Consider the following 20,790-nt stretch of genomic DNA (forward strand, 5'->3'; position numbering starts at 1 on the left):
ACCTGAGCCGAATTTGGACACTGAACCAACTGAGCCACCCAGGCACCCCTAGGCTTTGCTTACTTTTTAAGTAAGTATGCATAATAAAATTTCAAGGGTAGGACTCAAAGAAAAGGGAAAGAATACATAATATCCAAATTAGTTAAATAAAAAAGGAATGAGGAAGAAAATAATTTAAATAGGCAAGAAAGGAATAAAACATAGAAATGAGAGAAAAATAGAAAACAGAATATAACATAGTAGGAATAAATCCAAATACAATCATAATTTAGAAAGAAAACACACTTTTAAGAGATAGGAGCAACAGAGTCAAAATCTGTTTTTTTGGAAAGACTTAATTAGCAAATACCTAAAAAGATTGGTCAAGTGAAAGAAAAAGCAAGTGTAAAAAATTAAGAATAAAAAAGGGGCACAATTGAGAAATTAACATGATCAGAAAGACATTGTGAGTAATGGAATGGTAATAAAATTGAAAACTTAGCCCAAAGTGGCAAAAAATTTTTAGAAAATTACTTTTCACCCAAACTCAAATAGAAATAGAAAACCTGAAATTTTTTTTTTTTTTTCAACGTTTATTTATTTTGGGGACAGAGAGAGACAGAGCATGAACGGGGGAGGGGCAGAGAGAGAGGGAGACACAGAATTGGAAACAGGCTCCAGGCTCTGAGCCATCAGCCCAGAGCCTGACGCGGGGCTCGAACTCACAGACCGCGAGATCGTGACCTGGCTGAAGTCGGACGCTTAACCGACTGCGCCACCCAGGCGCCCCGAAAACCTGAAAATTTTTATAAGCATTGAAGAAATTAAATCAGTTAGTAGAAATCTGCCCACAAATAAAATGCCAGGTTCCCATGGCCTTAGAGGTACGTTCATCCCGATATTCAAGGAACAACTAATTCCAATCTTCCACCTTAAACTTTTACAGAGAATAGCGATGGAAGGTACAGCACAGTCTTGACATCAAAATCAGAAAAGGACAGTATGAGAAAAGAAAATGGCAGGCCTTTCTCAGGAATGTAAATAGAAATGCTGTACAGAGAATGCCAGTTAAACCTTGTCTTGACGAAGGATTAGACATCTTCCCCCAACCCCTTTAAAAAAATATTTTAAGTTTATTTATTTATTTTGAAAGAGAGAACCATGGGGGGAGGGGCAGAGAGACAGGAGGACAGAGGATCTAAAGCAGGCTCTGTGCTGACAGCGGGGCCTATGCAGAGGTTGTACTCGTTAACTGTGAGATCATGACCTGGGCCGAAGGTGGTCACTTAACCCACTGAGCCACCCAGGCACCCCTCCCCTCACTGCCTTACTTTTCTTGTGTTTGGTTACTATTCAAGGCCAGTACCACCTGTTTAGCTTGCTAGGGAATGCAGAAGTTAGTGTCTCTGACATAGTTCTTGATTTTCATTTTCTCTGCATGGCCCATCTTGTGACCTCAGTGTTCTTGGGAGATCCTGGCTAAAGGGTGTGTTCATTCCTGGGGAATTAAGATCTGTATCAGAGCAGACAAAGGTCCAGTCAGCCTGAGAAAGTTCCAGAGTGCTGATGGAGCTCTAGGAGAGTGAGTGTGTCATGAGGGAAGGGAGTTAGGTAGGGGAGCCTGTGGCCCACAAAACCCAGGTTCTGGGAAGTTCAGGACAACTGTTTTCTGCTGATACCCTTTCAGTGACTGGTTAGACCACGTGCTCCTACTGCTACTACTAATTTATTAATTATTATATGCCACGCTGCTGTTTATATATATCAGGTTAACTTTTCTAAGTTAGATTCAGACATTGTGGTCAGTTATGTTTATAGCATGATACCTATACACATTTGTGAAAATTAGAGGGAATATCGGCTACTACAATAGCATATTGCTGAGCTGAAGAAGAGATTTTTCTTTTTTTCAGAATAACATAATTTAATTACTTTCTAAGAGAGAATGTTTTAAGCTTCCGGAAAGCTAGCAACTAACCACTGTGTAGTTGGTTTTGTGGTACTCAACTTCATATATCTCCCCCACCCTCACTCTCCCAAAAAAGGAGTTAGAAGAGGTGGATAGAGCAATAAAAAGAGAAACGTTGTATTTCCAGTTTTTAGAAGTCATAACATCAGGAATGAAAATATGGTCTTTAATGCAGAGAATCATTTTACTGTATTTGTTAGAACTTCACATATTGTGTAAGTATATATTGCTTTCTTGGATTTGCGTGGGAAGTGAACTACATAGATCAATTGTAAGCAGTAGTCAAGAGTTTTACATTTTACTTTTATATTTATATTTATGTGTAATAGTTCTCTCTTTTAAAGGTTTTTGACAGTGACTTATAATAAGAAATAGGTTGTAACTGCAATTCAACATGCACAGAAATACATAATTAAAAAAATGTTTCATGAAAAGATAGTCTTACGATATACTTTAATATTTCTCATGTTTTTGTTTTATTCTGTTTTGTCATTTAGCTAAAACAATGCAGGTTGTAAACCACTAACTTATTTGGAGGCATACTAATAGGTCACAACCTGCAGTTTGAAAAATACCATTTAAAATATAATTAGATTGCTCATTTTTCTTTGGATAGCCGTTGATCTCTATTACTACAGATTATTTAGATATAGTCACTTGAAATCATTTTTCTTTCAATCTTTCTAGTTTGCCATTGAAATGGTGGCAGCATAGTAATTGTAACCTGCAGAACACATAATCATCTTGGATGAGTTTAATTCTGCTGTGAAGTTTGGAATTAATGCCCATGGTAACTGAATGTGGAAATACCTATAGTTACCATTGTAGTAAGTTGACTAAATTGTATGTGGAAAATTAGATGGAAAGGAGGTTCCCTTCTGTTACAGGCATTTTCAAAATTCTGAAATAAGCGGGTTAATTACTAACGCTGCTGTGATCTAGAAAAACCCATTATATGTATGAGATTAAGTTGTTTCTTAATTATATTTAGAAGATAAAAATACTATTTTAAAAAGAAGATTCTGTGTTGAAATCCTAATGTTTCCACGTTTTAAATTGTGACACCATTTTATAATTCTTTGGTTCTGACATCAATAAAATAAATGCAGCTCCAGAATACAAAACAAGGTATTTTAAAATGCCATGAAATGTACCCAAGTGTTATATATTTAGAACACAGCTGTATGGAATAGAATGTTGTTTTATGTAAAGTAGCAGCTTTCACACTTCAGGTATCTGGAAGAGCTTTATAAAACAAAGCATTAAGTGTGAACTGCTCCGTTTTTATTCAAAGTTTATGAGATTCCAGAAGTACCATTATATTGCCTTTGCTTTAAAATGCAATTCGCAGTAAAATACATCTTCCCTTTCTTTTTTAATAAGATTCAGTGGGCTAAAGCTTCAAGCGTCTGGTAGCATGTGTGCATTTCCTCAGGCTGATGATGGTTTGGCGAACTCCCGATTTTGCATGGTCTGAGACTTAGGTTAAGTGTTCTGGAACTTTATTTCTGAAACGTTGCTTTGTGAAAAACACAGTGGGCAAGTCTTCATGTTAAACCTAAGGCACTGATGGTGAAGGGACTGAAAAGGTAAAATAGGAACCTTTTAATATCATGCCCATATTTGAGTTTGTGTGCACGCAGACACGCTTTCTATGTTTGATTTATAGTTGTTAACCACAGAATCTGTCACTGGATGTACTTTTGCTTTTTGGGTTTCTGATCTACTTGATGCGGTTGGCCAAAGACGTTGCTTTAGCATCGTGCCTGTAGTGCAGGGGACCCACCTGGCAGCCACTGACTTCACAAGAAGCACACAGCTGTATCATATCCATTGAGTTGTGCTCTGTCTGGTGTGTTTCTCCTGTCCAAACTGCTCACCCTCAATTTTCCTTTCTATGCAGCTCTACATAATTGTCTCTTGTTTGTCATTTGTGAGGTTAAGTCGTAGCAAATGATATAGAACCCAGACAAAACAACATACGCCTAATGGCTAATATCCAACATTTTCTATGTTTTAAGCTCTGTTTATACTAGGTTACAGATAACTATCTCACATCAACCCTGTGAGATAGGCTCTTATATTATTAATTATGCCATTTTTCAGCACAGCAAACTGAGACCACGTGAGAGGTTAAGTAACATGCCCAGAGTCTCTCAGTTACTAAGCATGAGTCAGACTTTGTGTTAGGGAGTCGCATTCTGTTGTGTGGTACAGCTTCTCAACTTGCAAAGCAGTGGAAAAAGGGGGTCCCCCTTAACATTTTTCTGATACACTGAGTTACTGAAACCTATTTTGTTGGTATTATGGATGTTTTGCTTTATTTTATGCTGAAATAATATTTTCAGTAAATAAGTATTTCAGATAGGATCATACCAAATAGCTTAAACTACAAAATTTTTAGTTTGCTTATTGATTTTTATTTCAAAGTTGGTTAATTGTTTGTAATACTTATATTAGAATCTTGTATGCTCTGCGTGTTTCGCTCTATAGTAGAGGGTCTTTTTCTATGAAGATCTTTCAAACTCACAGTGAAAGGATAACGAAGAATATCCTGAAAAATATACCAGAAGATTAAATATATGTGTTCAGAGAGGCATTGTATACTGACCAAAGAAATCTACTTTTTCAAAATGTCCTGAAAAAATATCAATCTGGGTTGTTGTAATTTACATGAAACGTAGGGAAAGGAAAATTTATTGCTTAGGGAAAATGTACTGCTTGCTTTTTATATGTATTCATGATTTTGATGTGGAGGACAAGAAATTAACTCTCATTTTGGAAGTCTTTATGGCACCATCAATAATTGGTCTAATGGTTCCAGGAGATTAAATTGTGGATCGTTGTGATGTTTTGGCCCTTTGCTCAATTCAGAAATTTCTGTGCTATAAAAGAAATCACTAGCCTTTCAACATTTCTCCCCATCACTTTTTACTTCTCTCTCTCTCTGTCTTTTCTTTTTTTGAGAGAGAAAGAAAGTGTATGTGGTGGGGGGAGGGGCAAAGGGAGAGGGAGAGAGAGAATCTCAAGCAGGTTCCACACCCAGCACAGAGCATGACAAGGGACTTGATCCCACAACCTGAGCTGAGATGAAGAGTTAGACGCTTAACCAACTGAGCCACGTAGGCACCCCACTTTTTACTTCTTAAGCAAGCCAGTGTTCATCTAGGATGCTCATTGCTACTTAGTATGACCCTGTCTGAAATACTTGTTTACTAAAAATATTCAGCATAAAATAAAGCAAAGTATCCATAATACCAACAAAGTAAGTTTCAATCTCTCAGTGTTTTCGAATGAACTGAGTAAAATTGCTCAGTAAACTTAAAAACAAAATTCAAATGATTAACTTTAAAAAATTATCTTAATATTTTGAATCTGTACTCCCTATTTAGCAAGTAATAAACATCATGCTTGGATACAATCCTCCTTTGTGACTACTATTCACCAAGTCTGCCAGTTCTCTTAAATCCTACTCTTCCATGGTTTTGCTGAGTCAGACCCTGATGTTCTGGAACAGTTAGAATTGAGGCAGAGCAGCTTTGTTTCATTTTAGTGGCACCAACAGAATCAATTGGCTACACTGAGGACCTATGAGGAGCTTATTCAGTGCCAGGTGCTAGAGGACTGATGAAATGTGTAGGCAGAGGACGTGTTAAAATAAAATATTAATATGCAAAAGTATCTAATCGCCAATTGCTTAGACCATACATGTTAAGACAGTCTATCCAGAATGAAGAGAAGGTAAAAGGAGAAGGATATACTGGTAAATCTCAGAGGTACTTGTTGTAACTGAACCCATGTTCGTGTGCCCCAGTTGCAGCAAAGCCCATCACTGAGACATGGACTGTGTGCAAGGAAAGTCTGAGAGGCAGCCAGATGAGGACAGGAAAGGGCAAGCCTCAACTTCGTCCCCACCTCCCCCAAGGAGAGTCAGGGATTTTTAAAGTCAAGAAAAAAGGGTCTGGGTAAAGGAGAGAGGAACTACTAGGCTCAAAATCAGATAAAAAGAAATTGCTAATGGGGGGGGGTGTGTTAATTTCATTTTGTTGTGTTCAAAGAGGAGGTCAGTGGTCGTAATTGGTTCTGGCTGGCTGCTTGACGAAACCTCGAGTTCCTGCAGAATAACTAAATTAACGCTCAGTTATGACGGTGTCAGGCAGGAATATTATAGAAACGGTGGCATCAGCACTCTGAGAACGAACAAGATTTTGATAAGAGGTGCAGAGGCACTGTTCTGCCCTGTTAACTCTTGGGTTGCTGGTCGCACTATGAAGATGTCATCTCAGTTTTCAAAGTTGAAATTTGGGGGGCGGGGCACCTGGGTGGCTCAGTTGGTTGAACTTCCGACTTCAGCTCAGGCCATGATCTCATGGTTTGTGAGTTTGAACCTCACATCGGGCTCCACGCTGACAGTGCAGAGCCTGTTTCACACCGTCTGTCCCTCTCTCTCAAAAATAAATAAACATTAAAAAAAATTGAAATTGGGGTTGGCAAACTATGGCCTGCAGGTCACTTGTGACCCACTGTTATTGTGAATAAGGTTTTATTGGGGCTTGGCATATTTGTTAGTTCATACATTCTTTATGGCTGCTTACATACTGCAAGGGCAGTGTTAGTAGCTGCCTCAGAGACCATATAGACTGTGAAGCCTAAAATATTTACTACAGGATCCTTTATAGAAAATACTTGCTGACTCCTGGTCTACATTATATATGAAAATTATTTGCAAGTTCCCTTCAAGGTATTGTAGGTATACATATAAACTGATGTCATATCACACAGCTTGAGTAGTGTGGTTTGGAATGAAATTATCTTAGAATGTCACATTGAGTAAATTACTTCATCATATGAAAAGATATGTTCATACCTTTGGAAAAATTTATATTTTATTACTATAATTCAATTATTTTAAGAATAGATTTATATTCCTTGGGGTAAAATGAATTTTTATTTTGTATGGAAATTTAATTCTCATTTGGAGATCTTGATCGTGACTTAATGAAAATTGGAATGCTAAAATAGCTTTTTATTTTACTTACTGCATTTGATATTTTGTTAATGGGAGTTAGTACAGATTACTTTTCTCGTTTGCAGGACACTTTACAAGATATCAATTAAATATTCCTCTGAATTAGTAGCAGTCTGTGACACCAATGTGTGACATCTGTAAGTTTCACGTTACATGACAACCATTAACCTTATAAAATGCATCTAGTGGTTGAAAGAGAAGTTTTAGAATAATTGGTTTATTTTTTTGAAGGTTGGCAGAGAAACATTTTGGAAAGCATGCCAGCTTCTTTATATTTTGGTTTTATTTAATACTTTTTAAATTTAATTCATTTAAACATTTTTTTTTTTCCTGGCTATGTATGATATAGTTCTAAGGACTAAAGTGTATCTTAGGGCTGAATGGCGTCTGACACATGGCTCATAGTGTAGTATAACTTGACTGCATGTTTGCTTCTCCTCCTGTTTCTATCTCCTCATGGATAGGTGACAGGTACGCACAGTAAGTCACTCACTGTAGTCCCTGAGTCAATAAATTGTGTTGAATCGAAGTATCCATGTAATGAGAAATTGCATATTTAAAAAGTCCTCCTTGAATTCCAAAGTATTCTTACTTTTCTTGCTTTTAGTTAAAATACAATGGAGAAGCAGTTACTTTCACTGTTCCTACTCTTACTTAAAATACAATGGGGGACGTCTGTTTGCCACACTTGATCTCCGTAAGAAGGGATTGTGCTTGATTCCTCTTTTGCGCCCGGCATACAGCATGAGTATATACCTGCGAAGCAAGTTATTAGTATAGTGACTGGCATTCCTCATCACACACGAAAATAGGCATTTGCTTCTGGATTCTGATGAAGTCCTTTCACGGGAAGCAGGCAAGAGGAGGAGGAGTAAGGAGTAATCTGTAATGCCTTGCTGGGTTGAAGGTCTGAATAGTCAAGGATTGCTGAATGGATGAATGGAAGAGTGGTAATTAGACTCCTAGCTGTCAGGCAGCACAGAATTGAAATATTAGAGCAATACCAAGAGCTGATTTAGCAAAAAAGTATTTTTTTCCCCCTCTGGTATAATTTAGCAACAGTAAGGATGCTATTAAGGTATGTTCCCTCAGAGAGAGTGAATTTTCAGACTGGGAAATGTCGGCATTTTGGAAATCCTGGAGAACTCTTCTAAACTGAGAGATGGGAAGGGATCCAAGTCAGTTTTTAAAGGGTGCCTAGAGTAGTGTGGTGGGTTGGTAAAGGTTTAACAACTGCTCTCTATAAGGTGACAAAAACTCTGATTTGTAGTGTTTTCCAGCTTCTGTGGTGTAAATACTCCCACCATGGCTGATTTAAGCTACTGACTTGACATTACTAAAAATGGAGTTGGAAAGAAATACACAAAATTAACTCTCAGGAGCGCTAGCTGGTTCTAGCACACAGCCCTTTAAAGTAACTTTGGCTCTTTGTTGTAGGGATTTACTGCAAGGTTATTAGAAATTATGTGGAGGTGTTTCATGTTATTAGCTAAGAAGTATGAATGTGATCATTTGTTTTACATACACGGGTAGATATGAAATTGTGGAAAGTTTGTAACAAAGTGTTATTCTTTGTATCTTGGTGGGAGAGGCAACTGTAGTTTGCAAAATTTGTGTCTCAGGAAGGTTGGACAGAATGGTTCTAGGCATTTCCTTTGCCATTCAGTAGTGGTGACAAGTAGAGGCATTTCATTATTCTCTTTTCAAATGAGTGAACTCTCCTAAAGGTACAGGGAAGAGATGGCTTTGAGAATTTTTGGTGTATACTGACATGAGCCAGCACTGTGTAATTGTCCTAGCCAACACTGATCTGGTTTTGTGAAATCTACACCTTTCCTGAGGATAGTTCACACCTAACTAAATGATCCAGTTTTGATATTCAAGTAGCCGCTTGGAAGGCTTGAGAAGCCTCTTTCTTTTATAGGCAATTGGTAACAGTGCTTCCCTGCAGAACCGTGTCCATCCTGTTTGTGTGCTAGGTACAGCAGTGTGCCTCCATCGTGCAATTACCTGGTAAGAGTCTGACTTATTCTTTCTCTGTGTTGCTAAGATGCCACTCAAAAAAGTTAATAACATATTGACATAATGTACATAAATTTACTTTATGTTGGAAACCTGGTTTTCATATCTTATCCTATATCTGTTGACTTTGTTTCAAAGCTATTTGTGACATTTAAGATATTCTTTGATAGTCTTCATAGAAAAGGGGTTTAGATTAATTTCTTCTTCATATTCTCCCACTTCCTCCTGAACTCAGTGTTGTTTGGCTTCTTTGCCCATTATTCAACTTAAACTGTGTTAGTTAAGTGCCTTCTCTTCTCTCATCTTTTTCTTTTCTTTCTTTCTTTTTAAAAAATGTTTATTTTTATTGAGAGAGACCGGGAGCATGAGCAGTAGAGGGCCAAAGAGGGAGGAGGAGAGAGGATCTGAAGCAGGCTCTGTGCTGACAGCAGTGAGCCTGATGTAGGGCTCGAGCTCATGAACTGGGAGATTATAACCTGAGCCAAAGTCAGGCACTTAAACCAACTGAACCACCCAGGCACCCCTGCTCTCATCATTTTCTGCTTGTTCTCCTTAATACCTCATCCAAACTCATGTACCTCTCAGGAAGGCCAGAGGACATAGTCTCATTCCTTTCCATCCTCACTACCACAGATTGAGTTAGGTGCTAGGTACTTCTTGTCTGGGTGGTTGCAAGAAGACGCTTAAGTGTCTCCCCTCCAATCCGTAGTGCTGCCAGACTGCACCATCTAAAATGAAAATCGGATTGGGTTAGGTGACATCTGGCTGCCCTCCTAGGGCAATAATTTGGTGCCCCTTCTGGAAAAGTTCTCTTTATTCTTCCACATTGATTTAGAAGGCTGCCATGAAGGTGCAGCGGTTTGAGTATGGCTGCTGGTGGCTTGCTCAGTAAATCCCGTCTGCTTCCCTAAGCGGCACGTCACTGGAGCTACTTGGATATGTCCAGAGGAGGATATACTCCGCCTCATGAGACTTCATCGAAGTAGTCTCTTATTTAGCCTGTCCTTGAGAGGACTTTGTAAAATGCAATTTTCACCATCTTGATATATTTCTAGCGATAGTTTCTTGGTAATATGAGCAACTGTGTGACTAGTCAGCCTCTTAATGTGGTTTTGTCTGTTATCACATCTTTCGTGATAGATTCCCTTCCTTGCTCTGTGTATATAGTACGTAGTACTCAGCTGTAATATTCACACACTTTAAGTGGGTGCTGGCCCTTACTATGAGAGAACTCTATTATGATAACCGGCTTTACATCTTAGGTTGTGCGAAATGATTTAGTTCTCCATTTTATTAATTCAGCTATTTGGACACTTGGTGTAGTTTACTCCTAATAAGGCTTGTTTATAATAATAAGAATGGGGGCAAAAGTAATAATGCATTTGATATAACAGCATTATGATCAGAGGTTGAGCTGTCAATAAAGGGGTAACTGACAACAAGTGAAGATTCAGAAATTTGGGAAATGTAACCAGAGAAAAGTTAGCTGGTAAGTGAAAGTTTAAGTTTCCAGAATCTTTTGGGTATTGTTACTGTCTTATATCTGCTTTTACCAAAACTATCTACTGCATATATTGGAGAGATAATTTCCTTGGTTGGAAGAAATCACCAAAAGAAGAATTATTTAAAAAAAAATATGCTTCAGAAATCACATTATTATCACACAGTGTTTACTTTGAAGCAGGAATTTGTGTGGTTGTGTTTATTTTATTTATTTATTTTTCCCTTGTAAAATTTTGGAGACCCACAGATCAAGGACTTGGGAAGAGGTTCTATTCAGGAACTTTGAGAATGAGGAAGCAGTTATACTAGCTCCATTTTAACCTCTACCTGGGCACATCCTAGCATTCTAGGGAATCCAGAACTATATTATTCTTTTAAAAAATTTAATTGAGTAATAGTTGACATATAATATTAGTTGCAGGTGTATAACATAATGACTCTCCAATTCTCTACATTACGCAGCACTCACCATGGCAAATGTAGTCACCATCTGTCACTGTACGACGTTATTACAATCTTTTTCACTATTTTCCCTTTGCTGTGCTTTTCATCCCTATGACTATTTACTTAATAACTGAGAGTTTATACCTCTTAATCCCTTTTATCTATTTCACCTTTCCCCTTACCTCTTTCCCTCTGGCAACCCCCAGTTTGTTCTTCATATTTATGAGTCTGTTTCTGTTTTGTGTTGAGATTCTACCTACAAGTGAAATCATACGGTATTTGTCTTTCTCTGACTTATTTCACAGCACTATATTATTCTTCAATGACAGTAGGCTAAGGTGGTACTAATAGGTTATTATTTATTGATGCTTTTGAAAATCTCACATAGCAAAAGGACAATTTGCTTCACATTTGTGGGTATGTGTACCTCAAGGAAGGAAAATAATTTACTAATTATCTTTTTAAATTGAGTTTTTTCTGTTAAACAGAGATTTATAAAATATGCCACTTAACACTTTGGATAAATAAATTTTGAAAATCTATATTGGAAGTTGAATGAATGACACTTATCAGTATTCTGTGATAAAACCAACCCAGAACCGAATTAAATTTATTTTTCATTATTTCTTATTTCCTCTGGTTACCCAAGCATTGGTAGTAGTAATACATGTGTATTACATAGGGCTCTATCATTTAAAAAATGTCACCTACACCATCTAATGGAATCATGACAGTGATTGTAGGATACAAGTTGGGCTGATATATTAAGAAAAAATTGTGGTTTAGAGAGGCTATGGCTTGATGCTACAATTCTGGACCTAATTATTATTACTATTTTACTTTCCCAACGTTTAGATTGTCTTAGTTTTTCTACATGCACTTTTTTTCTAAGGAATAAAAAATAAAAGCATAATTTAAAATTCTTGGGATTTTGCAAATACTGTGTTGGAATATTAACATCTTCTAATGAACAGAGCAGTAATCAGTTACATAACCATTGGATTGAGACAAATCCCTCAGTCCACACAGTGTTAGTTATTCATATATTGATCCTGATGGGTGTTTTTTTCTGATTTAATAAGGCATAAACAATTAGAATGAAGTGGGACAAATAACAATTATAGTAACAATACTTACTCAAATCTATATAATATTCTGTACTTCGATAAACTTTTCATTCCTGTAGCAGCTTTTTATATCGGATGTAATTGTTTGGTGTAGGCAGTAAAATAACAGCATTTTCCACTTCATTTAAAAATATTTTTAATCAGTTAGATAATAATGTACCAAAATTCACAAGGAGCATGTTTAAATGTTAACATCTGTTTTCTTTTCCCTTTAACACTTGGAGTGATTTATAACCCAAACTAAATTTGGTTCTGCATATCTTTTCATGTAGTTGGTTGAGATAGAAGATTGCAGAAGTTTTAGCCTTTATAGTGTCTTTTTTCCTTTAATCTTTGTTTCTGATCAGTGAGCTGAGAGCTGCCTAATTGGATGGCAATAAATCAGCACAGGAACTGACTTATCTTGACTCATTTTTCTAGCTCTGATATCTAACCAACATGGGAGCAGGTTGAATTTTGGGGTCAAATAGTATGAGAAACACACTTTAATCATTTGGATCCAGTCTTAGTATTTAAAAAGCACATTACAGAAGTGTTGCTTTCTGAATCCATCATTATGGTCATGGGCTACCTTGACCTTTGTATCCCTGTCTGTCTGGGGCACCTTATTTTGCGAGCTAGTTTTCTTTCTTTCTGATTTCACTATTTATTGTGTTTTCCCTCAGATTTCCTTTGGATCCCAGTTCTTATTGTTAAGTTCACTGTTAGCTCTCAGATCCCTTGCTCTGGTGTTTCTTACTGAAGGCAGTTTGTATTCTTTCCTGTCTTTTGTTGACTCTCCACGTGCAATACTGGTTTGGGAAGCGCCTTGCTGTTTGCTCTCTGTGTGTTGTGGATGATGAGGTTTCTCTCATACTGTTCTGGTAGCTATTGTAATTTGATTGATTTGGCAAAGGGGAAAGAAAGAAGGAAAAATGTCATATTAGATTCTCACACGTAGTATTTCTTAATTTTTATAAACAGAAACATTTTTAAAGACTGCGTTAATACCTGGTACCTGTGTATTATGTTGATGCTTTCTAATAGAAGACATGGCAAAAGTCTGTAGAACATAAATTTGAAGGCGAAACAAACAAATAAATAAATAACACCTTTACCCGTAAATAGTTTGTGGTTTTTGAAGATACTCTTTTTTGGCTGAAATTTTCAGAATCCACATATCTTGGCTTTGAAAGGAAGGGGTAGATAGCTCTGTTTTAATGGCGAACTCTTTGGAGAGTATACCATGTGCCATTGTATGATGAAGTCAAGATTTGTCTTTTATAAGTTCTTCCTAGGAGAGCAAACTTTTTTTTTTATAAGTTGGTCAGATTCCAGCCGAAGGTATATAGTATTTGATGAATAACTAATACAGATAATGAACAGATTACAAGAATGTGTGAGCCCAAGCATGAACAGAGAAGTTGGGAAGGAGGTTATCAGTGTAAAAAATGTTAGAAATGAACAGGGCAACTGGAGCATGAATGAAATCAATTTAATTTGTGGGAACTTGTATTTCCTTAGAATTATATTCTTATTTTCTTACTCTGTATGATTTAGGCTGTGTCCACAGTCAGTAAAGAATATTTGTGCCTCAGATACCTGCCAGATGGGCTAGTTTAAGTTTCTCTGTAAAGAGGCCCATTGCTGTATTGGGTGCATATCTCAGTCTGTTCTTCCCTCTCCATGGAGTGTTGTCTCTGGTATTCCGGGCCTTAAAATGCCAGGAACAACAATTTTCCAAGGGCTCAAGGTACCCAGATGGAAACCCCTTCCTGCCAAATGCAAGAATAAGCAGAAAGCAGCCTGACCATTCTAGGTCTTATTCTGTTCTCACATAGTTTGGAAGCTTGAAGAAGCTTGATTGCTTGGCTTCACATTCCTTTGTGCCTGAGAGAGATTTTAAGCCCAGTTGTTGAACTGCTATTTGGATGGTAGTGCCTCAAGAGGATGAAAGATAAAGATAAAAAATTCTAGTTCTCATAGACTTTTCCAGAACCAGTTGGCCCCCAGAATGTCTGGTACATCTAATAATGTCTGCTAGACTATTGATTTCCCAGCAGGTAGGAAGCAGAAAGTGGAGGCAGATGAAAGGAGGATGAATCTGAGCTGAATGTCATTGGTCCCCTCCATGTTTAATAGCTCTTTGTATCTGTTGACCTGAGCTGTGATGGTACCTGCCAAAATTCAGGCTGTTAGGCTTTCTCCACTCTTGGGATGTGCACACAATTGGCCTTGTTTTCCTTCCATAATCTGTTGCCCTCTGCTACCTTTTGGTATTCCCTCTACCAGGCATAGATTCCTAGAATCCTCATGATCCATTTGCTCTCACCCTTTAATCTTAAATACAGAGCTTTTGTCACTCTAAGTTATATTAAAATGATAGCAACTTTAAAGTATTAAAATTCCCCAATTGTTGCTACTTATACTAGTATTAAGAATTTAAACTAAAAAATTTTGGGCAATTGTTGTGCCTGGGTGGCTTGGTCAATTAAGCATCCGACTCTTGATTTCAGGGTCGTAAGTTCAAATCCCACATTTAAAGAGAAAGTTTTGGGCAATTTAAAGAGGAAGAAATATATAAGGAGGGAAGGAGATTTTTGGAATCTGAGTTTTCCTGTTACTTGAAAGAAAGAGGAAGGAAGGAAGGAAGGGAGGGAGAGAGGGAGGGAGGAAGGAAGGAAGAAATAAAGAAAGAAAGATAAAGAAAACCACAACTCCTTAATACTCACTCTCCACCCACCTGCTCTTCTCAGGAGGCAAGGAGGAAGGCTTATTACTTTAGAATCACACTGCTAGTGGATTCTCAAGTACCTCTGCATCTGAAAGTCTGCATTTCAAAGATGAAAAAGATTTGGAAATTGTGTAGAACTGTTATAAGTCTCACAAGTAATTAATAGATTTGGATTGGAAGAGGATTATGTTTGCTTTAAAATGTTAGAACAAGTGCCACTTGTTACTTTTTTGTGCTTTGTTTTGTTTATTCTATTATTCCTGTTAATACAGCATAATTGCTTTTAATACAGCATTCAATCTGATGGCAGCCAAGCTTTAAAAAATTTTAATAAAGTGCCCTGCATGTGGTTTTAACCAATGTATGGGGATTTATGGATTTAATATGGGCTGGAACTATCACTTGCTATACACAAAACAACATAGCCCTTTCCACCAAGAACTTACATTTCTTGCAAGGTGGTTTATGTGTGACACATTTCCAAAAATTATTTGAGGCAAATCAGAACACCAACAAGTAAAATTTAAAGACATAATATGTAATTAATTATTGAGATTCAGTTACCATAATAATTTTGATTAATAGTAAATACTAGTACTCCTAAAAGAAGACAGAACTTAAAACGCGCATTGAAATATTAATTAAAATGGAATTTTTTAGATTTTTATTTTAGAAACAAGAAATATACTACTTGTATACTTATAAATATTTGTTACTACTGTCTTTATCATTTATGGTTAATATCTCTATCTGCTTTTTTTTTCAAGGATCTAATTTTTATTTATTTTTTATTTTATTTTATTTTTTTTTTAATTTAAAAAAAAATTTTTTTTTTCAACGTTTATTTATTTTTGGGACAGAGAGAGACAGAGCATGAACGGGGGAGGGGCAGAGAGAGAGGGAGACACAGAATCGGAAACAGGCTCCAGGCTCTGAGCCATCAGCCCAGAGCCTGACGCGGGGCTCGAACTCCCGGACCGCGAGATCGTGACCTGGCTGAAGTCGGACGCTTAACCGACTGCGCCACCCAGGCGCCCCTAATTTTTATTTTTTAAAACAATTGAGATAGGTAGCAATTATGACATTTTAATGTGAGGGCCCTAATAAAAGGAAGGAAGGACAAGGTACTGGCAGTTCTGCATTTGGTTGATCCAAGAAGTGATCACCACAAGAGGTCGTGCTCAGAATTGGACTGGATATAGCACACTTAACCTCATAGGGTAGAGTATATGAAAGTCTACTCCACTAGAATGGGACAGGTATTAAGATGATTTATGTGGTTTAGTAGAGTTGATGAGATACAGAGCACATTATCAAAAGGTGTAGCAACAACAAAATACAGTCTCATCATGGAGTTGCAAATGTAAAGTAATATAATACAGGTACTTAGGAGTCCAGGCAGACATGTAGGCTGGTAGAACCAAAGAAACCGTTCAAATAATTGCAAGTTTTCAACCACTAGATGAGAATTCAGGGCAAGACTCTATTCCAGTAGGGACACTGGGAAGACAAAGTCTCAAATCTGGAGGAATGCACGCATTATGCCTATTACTGAAAAACGAGTATAGAAATTAGAATTAAATCCAGCTGATCAGAATTGGGGTACAAAAATTTCTAGGGCACCTGAAGTGGATTTGTAGTCAAGGAGACTTCTGTCCATCTGTAAGTTTTGGACTAGAGTTGTTCATAGTGTTCCTCCAAAAGATCAGGTTTGGCTTAAACACTGGGGGAGAGTTGAGCCTTCAAGTGCTCTTGGTTGTGGGAAGAAAAGAGCTTGGGAGGACATCCCATGAGTTTCTCCCCCGTGCTGTAGGAATTCTCTTCCCGTATGGAACAGATGTTACTCTTAGAGATTTTCCATCATGATCATTATTTAAAATATGCTTATATAAAGTATTAAGACTACATGGATAAATGAAATACCTCTTGGACATCCGTTATAACTCTGTGATTTTGAGAATAAACATTTAATAATAAAAGGAATGCTCTATCATTGGATTCTTGGATTTTAAGCAATGTTGGATCTTCTTTCAGAATTTAAAGATGAATAAAAAATGGCTTTAAAATGAAGTAGGATAGTCTTTGAGCAGAATCTTCTAGGTCCTGTGAGAAATCTTTATTAAACCATAAAGCTTTACTTAATCTTGAGTGTGATAAGAAAACATGATGTTATTAAAAATACTTAAATTTTATATTTTAATGTACCATATGGTTTGGGTCTCTAGCTGATTCTCCACTCTTTATTAAGGGAAGAATACATAAGCATACACATGATTCTGATAGTAACCTTTAAATTCCACCTTGAGATTTTCTAAAATTAAATTATAACTGAAGTTGTCCACTTGACCAGAAAGACAATTTTACTAATACACATTGGTGGGAAATATATTTTATTTTGGCAGCAATAAATTCTGATTACTTCCAGGTGAGTGGCTTCTTCAGCTCTTCTATGCATATGGCCTTTCAATAAGAGAAATACTTTTTAGCTGTTTCTATGAAGTTAGGAAACTGTAGTTTCCTAAGCCTGCCTTCAGTGCCTGTCTCATTTTAATAATTATTTGGAAATAATTACTGGGAAATCTGGACAGCCAAATGCAAAAGAATGAATTTGACCATTATCTTATACCAGATACAAAAATTAAAATGGATTCAAGTCCTGAATGTAAGACCTACAACTAAAAATCTGCAAGAAGAAAACAAGCAGTATGCTCTTTGACATGGGTCTTCGTGATGTTTTTTTGAATCTGACATCAAATGTAAAGGCAAGAAAATAAACAAGTGAGGTGACATCCAACTAAAAAGCTTCTGCACAGCCAAGAAAATTATCAAAAAAATAAAAAGGCAACCCAAATGAGAGAAAATATTTGCAACTTCTATCTGATAAGGGGTTAATATTCCAAAATATGTAAAGAATTCATATAACTTAGGGGCGCCTGGGTGGCGCAGTCGGTTAAGCGTCCGACTTCAGCTCAGGTCACGATCTCGCAGTCCATGAGTTCGAGCCCCGCGTCGGGCTCTGGGCTGATGGCTCGGAGCCTGGAGCCTGTTTCCGATTCTGTGTCTCCCTCTCTCTCTGCCCCTCCCCCGTTCATGCTCTGTCTCTCTCTGTCCCAAAAATAAAATAAACGTTGAAAAAAAAATTAAAAAAAAAAAAAGAATTCATATAACTTAATAGCAAAAAACCCAATCTTATTAAAACATGGACAGATGATCTGAATAGACATTTTTCCAAAGAAGATATAGAGATGGCCAAGAGGTACATTAGAAGACACTCAACATCATTAATCATCAGGGAAATTCAAATCAAAATCACTGTGAGCTATCACCTCATACCTGTTAGAATGGCTATTATAAAAAGACAGTAAATAACAAGTGTTGGTAAGGATGTGAAAGAAAAAAGGACTTTTATACACTGTTTTTAGGAATGTACATTGGTGCAGCCACTCTGGAAAACAGTACGGTGTTTCCTAAAAAATAAATAAATAAAAATAAAACTGCTATTTGATTTAGCAAATCTACTTCTGGGTGTTTACCTAAAGAAAATGAAAACACTAATTTGAAAAGATATACACACCTCCATGTTCGTTGCAGCACTATTTACAGTAGCCAAGATAAGGAAACAACATAAGCATCTGTTGATGGAAAAATTGATAAACAAATTGTGGTATATACATAGAATGGAATATTACTCAGCCATGAAAAAGAATGAAATCTTGGTATTTGCAGTACTGTGAATGGGTCTTGAGGGAAGTATGCTAAGTGAATTGAATCAGAAAAGCCAAGTACCATAGGATTTCTCTTATATGTGGAATCTAAAAAGCAAAAAAAACAATCCAAGCTTATAGACTAGATAGGTGATTGCTAGAAGCCAGGGGGTAGAGGCTGGGAAAAATGGGTGAAGAGGATTAAAAGGTTAAAATATATGTATATATTTCCATAAATCCACTTTCATCATATGCTCATTTTAACAATTATTTCATGGAGCCCCACAGTCCACATGGAGCCAGTTATGGTGTAGTGGAAAGACCACGAGTTTTTTGAGATTTTCTAAATGTTTTTGTTTTTGTTTTTAATTTTAGAGAGCGAGAGAGCACATGTGTGAGTCAGGGAGGGGCAGAGAGAGAGGGAGAGAGGGAGGGAGAATACCAAGAGAACCCTGACGTGGGGCTCGATCTTACAACCCTGGGATCATGACTTGAGCTGAAATCAAGAATCAGATGCTTAACCAACTGAACCACCCAGGCCCCCCAAAGGCTGTGAGTTTGGGAAGCAACAGATATGACTTTGACCCCCAACCTCCTTTTATTTTTTATTAAACCTCTTACCAACTCTCTGATCTTGGGCAGTTTACCTAACACATGGGTTTCCTGACCTGTGAAAGGTGATAAGACACCTTCCTCAGAGGGAATTACAGATATTAAATAAGGAATTCATTAATATAGTACCTGTATATTACATAATTTCATTTAAAGTTTAGTTCTTTGCTAGCTCCAGTTTCTGATTTAAGCAGTAGAGATAATGCCTACCTCATCAGATGGTCTTCAGAATTGATAATAAAAATATTTTGAATAATAAGGTCCTAAGGACATATAGGGTTCATTGTTATTCCTTCCTGCTATCAACTGATACTTCAAAACTGTTCTGAGATTGCATAATCACATGGCCAGTGAAAGTTGTTCACCTGACCAGGAAGGTCACTTTATCTATTTATTTAAAAAAATTTTTTTAATGTTTATTTTTCAGAGAGAGAGACAGAGAGACAGATGGGGAGGAGCAGAGAGAGAGGAAGACACAGAATCCAAAGCAGATTCTAGGCTCTGAGCTGTCAGCACAGAGCCCGATGTGGGGCTTGAACCCCTGAAACATGAGATCATGACCTGAGCTGAAGCCAGACACTTAACTTACTGAGCCACCCAGGTGCCCCAGGAAGGTCACTTTAGAGGGATAACAATTGTTTAGGTAATTTCTGTGAAATTCTTACTGTCTTTGGTCTGAAATTCAGTTCAACCTCTTTCCCCTTTGGTCTTATGGTACAACACTCCTTTTTCTCCAACCATGGGCTCTTTGCTGCCACTTCCTATTGTTCCTGTGAATATTTGTGCGTTTTTTAGGGCTGCTATATAAAAGTACCAAAGACTGAATGGGTTAAAACAATAGAAATTTATGATCTTACAATTCTAGTCTCTACAGGTCTGAAATCATGATGTTTGCACTGACATGCTGTCTCTGAAGGCTCTGGAGGAGAACCCTTCCTTGCCTTTTTTAGCTCCTAGCAGTCGTTGGAGTTCCTTGGCTGGTGGTTGGATTTTTCCAGTCATATAGCCGTCTTCGCTCTGTGTCTTTTTATGTAGTTGTGTCCCTTTGTGTGTGTCTGTCTCTGTGTTGAAATTTCCCTTTACAAGGACATGGTTCCTACTAGATTAGGGCCTATCTTAATGATCTCATTTTTCCTTGATCACTTCTGCAAAGTCTGTATTTCCAAAAAAACATCACATTCTGAGGTACTGGGGGTTAGAATCTCAGTATATCTTTTTTTTTTTATTTTTTTTATTTCTGACCTCAGCCTCTTTTGGGTCCTCTCTTTCTGTATCCATTCTTGAATTTAATGATAACTGTCACATAATGGAGTGAACATGGTCTTTGAATCAGACCATTTCACATTGGATTGTGGCTATTTCACTTTCTGGTGAGTTCACCAATGTGAGCACCATATTGACAGGGGTCTGTTGAGTGGTATTCTCCTGTTCAGGGTTCTTCCCAGGGAAACACAGGGCCAAGATGGCATAGCAGAGGCTAAATTCACCAGTGAGTTGGCCTTCAGCATTCTTAGTTTACCAACTTAGTATGGGACACTCAGAAACAAAGGGTAAAAGGAATCAGAAAAAAATCACTTGGAGGAATATTACTGAAAGTATGGCCCATAGACCAGCATTTGCATCACCTGGGAGATTTTTGGAAATGCAAATCCATGGTCCCCGGGTTCAGAGTACTGCTTTAAGAATAT

The 20,790-nt window shown here is 37.3% G+C and overlaps 1 protein-coding gene across 4 annotated transcripts in view; it reads left to right on the forward strand.

Annotated features, from left to right (window-relative positions):
- Nucleotides 1-20,790, forward strand: part of TAFA2 (TAFA chemokine like family member 2) — a 491,182-nt gene that overhangs the window by 129,560 nt on the left and 340,832 nt on the right. The window contains exon 1 of one of the 4 annotated variants that reach the window (XM_086712933.1): nucleotides 8,899-8,990. The exons of the other annotated variants lie outside the window; for them this stretch is intronic. The gene's annotated coding sequence lies outside the window, so the exon portion shown is untranslated. Of the gene's footprint in view, nucleotides 1-8,898; nucleotides 8,991-20,790 lie in introns of those variants that run through there. 4 annotated transcript variants of the gene reach the window in all.

This window comes from Puma concolor, chromosome B4, assembly GCF_028749965.1.
Source record: "Puma concolor isolate L17-30 chromosome B4, mPumCon1.1.hap2, whole genome shotgun sequence".
Lineage (NCBI taxonomy): Eukaryota > Metazoa > Chordata > Mammalia > Carnivora > Felidae > Puma > Puma concolor.